The sequence below is a fragment of the Lepidochelys kempii genome, chromosome 20, assembly GCF_965140265.1.
Source record: "Lepidochelys kempii isolate rLepKem1 chromosome 20, rLepKem1.hap2, whole genome shotgun sequence".
Lineage (NCBI taxonomy): Eukaryota > Metazoa > Chordata > Testudines > Cheloniidae > Lepidochelys > Lepidochelys kempii.
The window spans coordinates 4795768-4807911 of record NC_133275.1 but is presented as its reverse complement, the minus strand read 5'-3'; positions in this window follow the sequence as shown (position 1 = coordinate 4807911).

The window sequence follows — 12144 nt, the reverse complement described above, 5'->3', positions numbered from 1 at the left end:
ATAACTTCTCACCCAAGGGAGATTAAAAAAAGAGCGACGTTTCAGCTTGGAAAAGAGACGACGAAGAGGGAATATGCTAGAGGTCTATAAAATCATGACTGGTGTAGAGAAAGTCAATAAGGAAGTGTTATTTAGCCCTTCACCTAACACAAGACCAAGGGGTCCCCCAATGAAATTAATAGGCAGCAGGTTTAAAACAAACCAAAGGAAGCATTTCTTCACACAATGCAGTCAGAAGCCAGGATACTGGACCAGATGAACCATTCTTTTGCGGGAGGCAGGTTAGCCAGTCTTATGTTTTATGTTCTTAGCTGGTTAAATAGAAATTTTCCTTTACCACCCTGGGAGCATAAGAACCAAGAATGCATTTGTGACACTGGCAGACCAGGCAACCTGTGTATGACCCATAATAACTTAACGAGAGGCACTTCCACTGTATCAAGACAAAAAGAAAAGGAGTACTTGTGGCACCTTAGAGACTAACCAATTTATTTGAGCGTAAGCTTTCGTGAGCTACAGCTCACTTCATCAGATGCATACTGTGGAAACTGCAGAAGACATTATATACACAGAGACCATGAAACAATACCTCCTCCCATCCCACTCTCCTGCTGGTAATAGCTTATCTAAAGTGATCACTCTCCTTACAATGTGTATGGTAGTCAAGTTGGGCCATTATGCTTTTGATTTTGTCTCCTTGGATTAGAAACATGGATACATTTAACACCGGCAGGAGAATGACATGCCTTCTCTATTCTGCAGTCTCCCATCTGGATCTGAATGAAAGCTCCACCCAGATATCCATTCATCCCATAACACTGAAAAAATTGAAATAGTTCACTGTTGCACACACAATCTTACCGTAGCATTCTGATCACTGAGAGTGGATTTCACAATCAGAAGCTTTTTAACTCTTGTCTCAGGCACTGAAAGATAAGGAGAGGTGTACAGTACTTCTTTGTTCCACACACACTCACTTTCCACACTGGAATTAATCCTGGATTTCAAAGGGCCCTAGTTAAGAATAGTACCAAGCTTCTCTCCTCTACAGAATCAGTGGGGAAAACATAGGACCAGATTCTGGTCTCAGTTGCACCAGTGTAAATCTAAAGTAATTCCATTTCTCTAAATAGTGCCATCCTACTACCATGATGGAAATATTATAAAGGAGTTTGATAGACTGAGGTGACTGAAGTTAATCTGCAAAAAGAAAAGGAGTACTTGTGGCACCTTAGAGACTAACCAATTTATTTGAGCATGAGCTTTCGTGCTCCTTTTCTTTTTGCGAATACAGACTAACACGGCTGTTACTCTGAAACCTGAAGTTAATCTGTGTTTACACCGGCATAACAGGACTCAGAATCTAGTCTAGAGTGTATAATACTTAGGATTCTCGAGTCAGGAGTATTATTCTATTTTTATCTGATTATTGTTAACGTGCATTAGCCCCAAGTTAACTTCTGTATTTGAAGTTGAAAAAGACCTTGACAAATATCTTGGGCTACATTCAGCACTTAGTTGAACCTGTTGATTTCCATATGGGGCCATATGGGGGTAACTTAGGGCAGCATTTGGTCCCTTAGTGGATCTCCAAACCACTGGTGACTGTGTGTTCTAGAGCCTCTGTGCCCCAGTTGCAGAGGTGATGAGTCTGTTGCAGCCCTGCCGGGCCTACACAGCCTTGGTTCTTTAGCTCAATCTCTAGTAGCTCAAGCTTTTAGCTCTGGATGTCCTCAACTCAACCCTCAGCATGTCGGCCAAGAGGGCAGCTGGCACAGTTGCTCCTGTGTTACTTACAGTCAGCCCCAACAATAGCCCTCAGGAGCTCTAAAGACATCACACGAACGGCCTCATGCTCAATCTCCTGCTGCTTGTGTAGAAATGCTAGCATGTCATCAGGAGAAGAACGGGCTGCAAGGGAAGAAATCACATCCTCACTGCCTGCAGAACTCTTCTTCTTACCGTACCTCACAAAGGTAAGGAAGTTACAAAGAAACCACAGTGTCACTCAGAGTGTCTTCCCCTTACCTAGCAGAAGTACACAATGGAACAGCTCTTTGTGGTTTTCAATGCTGAGCTGCTTAGCTGGAGAACAGATCTGTGGGAAGAAGGGAAATGGTCAAAGAAAAGCTAATCAGAAGCAATGGAAAAGAAAAATGTTCAATGAATTTCTAAGCTTCTGCTTCCTGCTTGTCCAACTAGAGGTCTGAACCCTAGGGAGATGGTCCTGCATGCACAGCAAGACTCAAAGACAATGACCAATACATTAGATAAGAGAAGCTAAAGTGTTTTGAGCAGCAGAGCTGACCTAATCAAGACACAGCCACAGTTTTTACTTTACAACTCTGACTCCCCCTGGTAATCGGCTTATGGTGAAATTGCTTTACAAACTGAGCTGGATAGTAGCTAAGAAAATGAGAGCGCTCCCTGCTTACTCTTGAGCCTGCAGAAATCAGTAAGGCATGAGGAGGTCCCCAGGCTCTCCACGATCATTCCATCGATTTTTCAGTGTTAATATGCTTCAGATCTGCTGTGCCTAAGCTCAAGGGATCCAAGCAAAACCACCCCTCACCTGGTTGTGCAGAGCTCTGCAGATGGCTTGAAACTTCGCTTTAGGTAGAGGGATCTTATATTCACCAGAGACCTCCAAGAGCTGGCTCAGACTCTGCAACAGAGGGCGAAAGTCAGATGGTGGGCACACAAAGGAGCCATATGTAGTGACTGAAGCAGATTCAGGGGATTCCTAGATTCCAAGGCCGGACCGGATTCTTGCCATCATCTAGTCTGACCTCCGGTCGGTATGACACAGGCCATAGACCTTGCCCAGAATCATTCCCAGAGCAGAGCTTTTAGAAAAACATACCAATCCTGATTGAAAAATCGTCAGAATCCGCCTCGGCCCTTGATAAATGGCTCTAATGGTTAATTATCTCACCATTAAAAATGTACGCCGTATTTCCAGTCTGAAAGTGTCTAGCTTCAGTTTCTAGCCATTGGATCAAGTGACACCTTTCTCTGCTAGACAGAAGAGCCCATTAGATAATAGGAGTCCCTCATGTAAGATATTATAGACTGTAATTAAGTCACCCTGTCACAGGATAGGTCCACCCCATCAGGGTGGTATCAGGTTGAGGAGGAATTGAAGTAGATCTGGAGTGGCCCAACTGGCCTAGTCTCCCTAGCCACCACAGCAGTCCAGGCTCCTAGGGCAGCATCACCTAATGGTCGGGATCAGTGCAGCAGCCCTTGGGTGAGGGACCGCGGCCCAACAGCCTGAGTCACTTGGGCTGCCCTTCTAGGGATGGCAGTGCGGCCTAGTGGCCAAAGTCAGTAGACCCACCCTTGGCTGCAGGGCAATGTGGCCTAGTGGCCAGAGTCGATAGAACCACCTTTTGTGGCAGGGAAGTGTTACCTAGTGGTGAGCCCTTCTCCACTGGGTCCTACCTATTCCACAGGGTCCCAGCCCAGGGCGCAGGGGTATCTGCCAGCAACTCAGCGGGGATCCTTCCAAAGCATGCTGAGTCAAGCCCGCTACCTCAACTGGATCAATGCTTCGTCCACCTAGGCTGCTTCCCACCCGTTCTTCCGCAGCTGGGACTCTCAGGGATTCTGGGGTCTCTCCTCCATCTCTGGCATTGGGTGGCTGGGGGTCAGCTGCAGCCACAGTCCAGCTGGCCTCTGAATCCTGGAGCACTGGCAGTCTCTCTGCAGGAGCCTGCAATGCGCCTCTGCTCCCTTCGGCAGCCATCCCAGCCTGAGCTGAGCGGCTCTCTTTTGTATCCTGGGTCCAGCTGAAGCATGCCGAGCAGAGATGAGGGGGCATGGCCTCCTCGGCCCACAAAGCAGGATTAACCCCTGCTGAACCAATGCGGGGTAGGTAAACCCCATCACACAGCCTTTTACTTTCTGTGTATTAAACTAAAGAGATTGACTTCCTTGATTCTCCCTCTGTAAGGCACATTTTCTAATCCTTTCGTCACTGTGGCTCTTCTGTCAATTTATCAACACCCTTTTTGAATTGTGGCCACTAGAACTGGACACAGGATTCCAACAGTCGTCAGACAAGTGCCAGATTTAGAGGTAAAATAACCACTGTGCTCCTCCTTGAGATTCCCCTTTTGATGCACCCCAGCTTTAGCTTTTTTGGCCACAGCATGAGTTCATGTTCAGCTGATTATGCCCCATGACCCCCAAAATCTTTTTCAGAGTCACTGCTTCCCAGGACAGCATCCCCCATCAGGTATGTGTGGCCTAAATCCCTTGTGCCTAGACACATACATTTACATTCAGCCGTATTTAAAGGCATATTGTTTCTTTGCGCCCAGTTTGCTAAGTGATCTAGATCACTCTGAATCCATGAGCTCTCCTCTCCATTATTTACCACTCCCCCATTTTTATCTCATCTGCCAACTTTATCAGTGATGATTTTATGTCCTCTGCCAGGTTATTGATTTAAAAAAAGATGAAAATCGAATTCCTTCCTGCATCTAACACACTTTTCTCCTTTGCTGCTTGAAGCTTCCAGAATGTCTCGGATGCCATCTACATATTTTACTATGTTTACACAGTTGTGTAGTGCCCTGATGCTATCAAAGAAGTCCATGATGCATTGGTTCCCTCCAAATCATGGGTATTTCAACCCCCAAAGTGACCACATACTCCGTACTAGAAAGCTTCAACCAACATAGACGGTGAGTAAATATCACTACCAAGAAGTTAGAGCTGTCTCATGACTTCATTTACAACTGTGTAGCCCCACTGAAGACAGAATATGGCCCCTTACTTCTTGCTCATGTGGTACTGAGGGGGGATGAAATAGAGAGACAAGGTGAGTGAGACAATATCTTCAATTAGATTATCACACCCACCTTGTCGCTCCAATATCTTGGACCAACATGGCTACAACAGCACTGCATAGAATGGTAGATGAAACAGACAGGCAATGATTTTATATCTATTGAGTTATGCAATGCAAAGCAATGACCCTCAAGCCTCCTTATTATTAATTTTCAACCGTTGACAGTTGGCTTGGTATCGACCAGAGACAACATATGGTAGCCCCTGCTCTGAGGAGCTTATGATCTAAAAGAGAGACACAGAGTTGACAGGATGTTTTGGGAAATCACAAGGAGGGAGTATCTTGTTGTGCAGGTGTTTTGTTTTTTATCTCCTTCTCCTCCTCCCCAGGAAACAGAGGATGCTTTTCAGAAGAGGCAGTTACCTACAAATCTTGTTGCCTGGGTCACCATGTGTATAAACCCAGAACTTGTGTGCATATTTATTATCTAACAAGTCACTATCTAGACCAGGAAACCCCACTGGCAGCAAATTCCTCCTGCAGGTCATACAGGCACACACAGAGACAGTTACCTTCATGAGTGGTACCTCACCTTGGTGACGTGAAAAACATCAATTTCCTCCTTATATTGCTCAAGGAGCCATGAGATCTCTTTAAATATTGGATTTTGCGGCTCCTTTTTGTGTAGCAGGATGCCCATCATGGGACCAAGGGCTTTGATGACGGCCTTCTTGAGCTGCATAGATGAGACACAGAATTTATGTTCCTATGAATTCATTCAATATCTTCCAATAGGCACACCTTTCCTACTTCTAATGAGTGCAGTTTCCCTTGTTCCACTGTCGGAACGGTCCTATCCCAATATTTCCTGGTAAAGAACCAGGACTCGTAGGGTTGGTGTCAGGATTATATTCTAATGCACCTCACAACTAGACCAGGTAAAATATTTCCCCAGATTAGTATGCATTCTAGGCCAACTCATCCCTGCTGTAACTCCACTGGGGCTGAATGGACTTAGACCAGGAATTAATTTAGCCCACTATCCCAGGTTCATCTGCACATTAGGTGCACAAAACTAGACTCCATGTACACTGGGTACAGACCGAATTTCCATGATGTGGTGACATTAGAAACGTATGGGTTTTCGATGTTTTACATGACAATCTGTTCCATCCAAAAGGACCTACCATTAAATGCCATCATCACAAAGAGTGCCAGACACACAGAATGTAACATCACAATTTCCGCTAAAGGTTTAGAAAGCCAGCAATTCTCACCTCCAGCTCCTCACAGCTCAGCCACTTGCTGGTCACATGACTATATAAGGGAAGAATGTTCTTGCAGAATTGTGATTCACCCATTCTGGGGAATGGGCACTTTTCCCAGTTCATAAAATATACATTCACTGCCCTTGAGCATTTTTCCAGAACTGCACAGAAGGAGAGAAGACAGGCCATGTGAAAAGGACATAGTAATAATGAGGAGAAGTTGCTTTCTCAGAGAAGACACCCAGGCCTATCGTTTACTCCAGTACCATGGCAGCTACTATCAGGACTAGATGCTGAAATCCCATCTCAATTGGGAGCTATTTCTCTTTTCCCCATTCCATTTCTTGTTTCTTAAAAGGCTTTTTTCTTTGTACATCTCTCCATCTTTTTTCAATTACCATCATTTGAAGACTCTCGTCCCCTGCAGTTATTGTTTATTGAACCCGAACACTGTATGATTTCATCCTGAGTTACAGTTTGTCTGAAAGATGTTCAGTGCTCCTCACTGCCATTGGCTTTAGTGGGATTTGAAGGTAGTGGGGAGCACTTTGCCCTAAAAGTAGGTGCATCTAGTGTCCTTGCTAAGACGAATTAGGGCCCAATCCTGTTCTCTATGAAGTGGATGGCAAAATTCCCATTTCCCTCAAGGGCGCAGGATTAACCCCTTACTGAGCATCACCTGAAAAGCAAAGGAAGAGAGAAGTGGAGTAGACAGAGAAAGAGGGTGAAAGGAGATGATGATGATGATGATGATGATGATGAAGAAACTGAGGAGAGAGAATGGGTGGAGGAGTGGGAAACAGGGGATTTTTAAATGTACAGTAATGAAATCTGCTCCCTTCACCTCCTCCCCCAGGAGCCTCCTGGCAGAGGGGCAGCTTCAGCCTTTGTGTCTGTTTATTTTAAACGATATGCATGAGTCATAAAGGGCCTGAACTTACAAATGCTCAGCACCTCCTGCAAAGGAAGGAGCACTCTCAACTTCACTGAGTGCTACGGGAGCCAAGGAATGCAGCACCTGGTGCAATCCAGGGAAGGGAGCACAGTTCAGGGCCTGTTTGCAAACTTGGTCAGTCACTTAAATCTGTACCAAGACCCCCTAAATATCCATTTGGGGCACTTACAGGAAGTGCTGGCACTTACCACCGCAAAATGCTTGTCTCATCCTGCTGTCCTTGACTAACGCCAACATGGAGATCATGTCCTTCAGGATCATTCCCACAAAAGGGATACACTTAAGTGCTGCAGAGAAAGGCCAGAAGAGAAGGAAGACAGACAATCAGCTGCTCTCTGCCTTCTTACAACACACGTAGAAACACTGTGGGGCAGGATGCTATGGGTTCCGAGGCCATTGGCGCTGCATAAGCAGAGCAGAATGGCTTTAAAGCAGCCATTGAAAGCTAGTGGGGGATTCACCCTGAAGAGGGGAATCCTCCGCAGGTGTACAGCTGTGCCCAATGCCCAACTCACTCCCAGAGCAAGGGGAGAGAGCACTGGGGCGGGATGGCAAGTGGGGTGGAGAAGAGCTCCACTAGACCTGATCTTCCACTCATTCCCATCCTTAAGGTACTTCACTCAGGGGCATAGGTTAGAGCTTGCACCTCCAGCTGGATTGCTCATGATCTGGAGGCCAGAACTAGCAACAGCAGTTAATCTTGTGTTTCTACACACACACACTCAAACAGAGCTCTGTTTAGCGGTAACATTTTTAGGTAGAGAGATAATCCCCTGTCCTTAAATGAAAAACAATCACTTTGAAAGAAAAGAGGGAAGTGACCATACCATAGGCGGATGACAGGTTGCCCAATGTCATGAAAATAAACTCTTCAGGCAGCTCCAGATGATACACCAGCTCTAACATGACATCACTGAAATAGCAGCGTGCCAGAGTCACTAAGGTGTTGCTAGCTGCCACTTTTACTTCATTTCTTGCTTCCTAAAACCAAAAACCAAAAGAGAGAGACTGAGGTGACTGAAGCCGGTTGCACTAGCCAGAGTTGTTTACATGAGTCAAGTCCTTATTTCTGTGCACGAGTTGTGAATGAACCAACCCAACTTTCTGAGGGTAGAGTCATTCGTCATAAATATTCCTTGAGTCACTTGAGTCACTTGGCTAAACAGTTTTCAGCCTTTGAGTTGCTGGCAAGCTGCTTCGTCAGCACATGTGTAACTTTCAGCATGTGGGTTGTCCCATCTTATGCATGTGCACAAGTGCTGTCTAGGACCTGGGCTTTGGTCTGGAGGAAGGTGTGGACCTCTAACAGAAGAATACATTTTCATTTCAGTATATAGTTTATCCCCCCAAAAGAGAGTTTGAATGAGTTAAAGCTTTGGATCCTTTGATTGGTATCTCGGGAGAACTAACTTACCTGAGTCTCTGTCATGTGGTTTGAGGCTAGGGTTATTATTTTCTTCAGAAGCCGTCTCTCTAGGCCCTGGGTGTCCTGCTGTAAGAGTTTCTCCAGGACATAGTAAATGTCTATTCTGTTTTGCTGGGGACAAAACATAAAGGAGAAGAATTGGGAAAAGTTTTTCTTGCCGACCAGACAGTACTGTAGCTAATAAGCCCCTGCCCTAATTGGTGGCTTAATTGGCGTAAAACATGCCCTGCCCTCCACAAGCACCGCATTCAGCAGCGCTTCAGAAGCAGCCGAGCAACTGACATTGTTTAATCTTCCTGGAGAGAAAAGAGCCAGAGGAAGCGCCCTTCACTGCCCCCTTCTCTAGTTTCATTTATTCAGAACAAACAATAAAAATGAGCACCTTGCCCTTGCTCTAGCCACTCCAGGCAGAATTTGTAAATGTGGAATATAAAATACCCAACTCCTGCAGTGAGTCCTCAACCGCTCCCGGGGGCAATGAGCTCAGCCCTTAGATCTACACGGACAGTAGCACGCGTGAAGGTGTCTTTTATGTGGCCCATCAGTGTAGAACTTCACAGATGAGACTAACTATGGAGGAGTTGTAGGATCAGTTGGGACCGAGAAAAAATAAAGCGGGACACTGAGAAATTAAAAGCCTGAGGAGAGACCAAGATTCATTTCAGAAAACTGCAAACTAGCACCCCTGGAAAGGAGGTAGAAGTAACTGACAGAATGGGAGGGAGAAAAGTGGGAAGCAACAAGTGCCCTGGGGGTGACAGTGGAAAACAAAGTCAAGAGGTATATGCAAGGTGTGATGGCTACCACAAAGAGCCATGTGGGTCGGGTCTTTTACACACAGGGATCATGGCACAAAGCAGGAAGATAACAGTTCCTCTCTGTTCAGCTGAGCTGTGACTGCATCTGGAGGAGTGCCTTTTCTAGCACCACATTCCCAGAGAGATCAACAAATGGAAGTCATTCCTGGGAGAGCAAAAAAGAATGCAGGGGGCTGGCAGAAGTGACTTCTGGATAGAGCCCTGCAACCTGACCCAAATCCTAGGGGACCTGACCACAGGCGTCCGGGTCAGGTTGGGTGAGAAAACAACTGGACCCTCTTGGGGTGGGGTCAGGTCGGCTCTCCTCCTTTAGCCCCTGGGATCGGCACAACCGGGACTGCGTGTTCCTGCCAGCCACCACCTCCTTCCTGCGCTGCACGCGCTGTGGAGCAAGGAGGAGTCACAGCATCTCCCTCTCTCTGCAGCACAGACCCAGCGCAGCAGGGGCCGTGTCAGAGGATGGAGCCATTGCTGCACACAGTGGCCGCTGCACCAGCCCCATGAGCAGGATGCAGCGGCAGGATCCGGTTTGGGGGGAAAGGTTGGGACCAGGATGGAAAATGATTCAGCCCTCTCAGGGTGAGGTGAGTGGGCCGGGGGCCAGTTCAGGTCGGGCTTAAAAATTGGGCCCGAGCAGACCCCTGCTTCTGCAGACAGACGGAAAGAGCTGTCTGTGTCTGATGCGGCCAAGGGATGACTCTGAAGGAGAGAGGATAATACCATACAACTACCTGGAGGGTGTGAACACCAAGGAGGGAGAGGAATTTTTTAGGATAATACATTTTGGTAAAAGTAGGAGTAATGGGATTAAGCTAAAAAAGGACATTCAATTTAGACTTTGATAACAGGAAAAATGCCCCAACTGTAAGACAGGGCTATTAGGTTATGACATAGTCTTCCTAGGAAAGAGGCGGAAGTTCGGTCCTTAGGGGCTTTTCAAATTAGTTTGGCCAAAACAGTGGAAAATGGCTGCTGGGAATGCTCCTGCATTAGCAGGGAAATGGACTGGATGATCCAATAGGTCTTTTCCGTCTCGGTCTCCTGTGAGTCTAGACATCTGTGTGACCTGCATGCCAAGGTCATAACCCACTTTGGAAGGTTCAAAGCCAATCAGATCTCTGAATGGGAGAGCTTAGGGGTCAGACAGGGTCTGCATCAGATCTCTTGACTGGCTATACGTTCCAGTGGTTCTGCTTTAAAAGGCATGCTTCTGCAAACTGCAATCATAACAGACAGCTCCACTGGGGAGAAGCCCTTCCATTCATTTTTAAATGTAAGGAGGATTTTTTTAATTGAAAATTGTCACTGACAACTTATCAATACATAAGCACTACATAATTCAAGTAATTCAAGTAATTAATCACATGAATTAACATAATTAATCACTCTCCTTACAGTGAGTATGATAACACCCATTTTTTCATGTTCTGTGTGTATCTAAATCTCCTCACTGTATTTTCCACTGAATGAATCCGATGAAGTGAGCTGTAGCTCATGAAAGCTTACGCTCAAAGAAATTGGTTAGTGTCTAAGGTGCCACAAGTGGTTTGAGCATTGGCCTGCTAAACCCAGGGTTGTGAGTTCAATCCTTGAGGGGGCCATTTAGGGATCTGGGGCAAAAATTGGGGATTGGTCCTGCTTTGAGCAGGGGGTTGGACTAGATGACCTCTGAGGTCCCTTCCAACCCTGATATTCTATGAAAACAAGATCTTACAAGTACTCCTTTTCTTTTTATAATTAATCAAGTAATTCAAATAATTAAAGGAGTCGGAGGCCAAGACAAGCGGTTCAGTTGGCCTCCTAGTACTTTAATGGAAACTAAAATGCCTTCTGTGTTGGCCCTTAATAGGGAAATGGACTTTGTTGGATGCAAGTATTAATCAATGGAAAAAAAGGGGTCTGAATATTCCTCCTGGGGCAATTCTGCACTACTGCACACGTGCATAATTAATGAGCCCCGCATAGTTTTATTTTTTTGCACAGTAAAAAGCTTCTGCTGAAATGCTGCTGCCGTTCCATCTCTTGCCCACCAAAGGGTGCTGTGGCAATAGAACAAAGCAGCAACTCCCTATCAGCGAAGGAAGAGAGAGAGCCTGTCTTCTTCACAGCAGGCCAGGTCAGGAGACAGGGGCTATGGGGAGACAGACAGTGTGGGATGCTGGGGTGGGGTCAATCAGGGGCTCATAAGGGCTAGTGGGGGAGGACAGACTGGGGCAGGGGCTGAATGGGAGTGGAGGCACAGAGTTAGAGGAGGAGGGAGGTTCAGGGCTCCATAGTGATGGGGGAGGAGGTGCAGAGCTACATAAGGACAGGGGCCGGTTGGCTGGGGGCACAGAGACACATGGGGACAGGGGGAGGGGGGACAGGGACACATTGTTAGGATATAGATGTTCAGGCCTGTCTGTAAAGGCCTATCAGCTAAGAATTTAGGTGTATTCTTATCACTTGGCTAGTTCTAGAGGTATAAAAGAAAGAATGAAAATCACTGTCTGCCAGTGTAAGGTCCTTCTCTTACTGTGACAGTCTGAGGCCCTGTTCTTAGGCTAAGGCCTCTGGCTAAGCAGCAGAGGCAGCCATAAGCTGGGAAGCGACCAGTCACCTCTTCACATTCCCAACTAGTCACATTGAAATAAGGTGCTATTGGGCTGTTCGGAACACAATCCTGTCCTGATAATGCCTATTGCCTCCAGAGAAAGGGAAGGGCCTAGAAGATGTAAAAGGAAACTTAGTTTGATAGCATCCTGTCTGGCAAGAACTCACTTATCACTAGCAGGGATGTGAAATCCTCATTTCTGGGTTTGTTCTATCACTGTAGTCCCCATTTCCCCATTGTTTGTCTGTATAATCTCTGTCTGGTTCTGTGATTGTTTCTCTCTGCT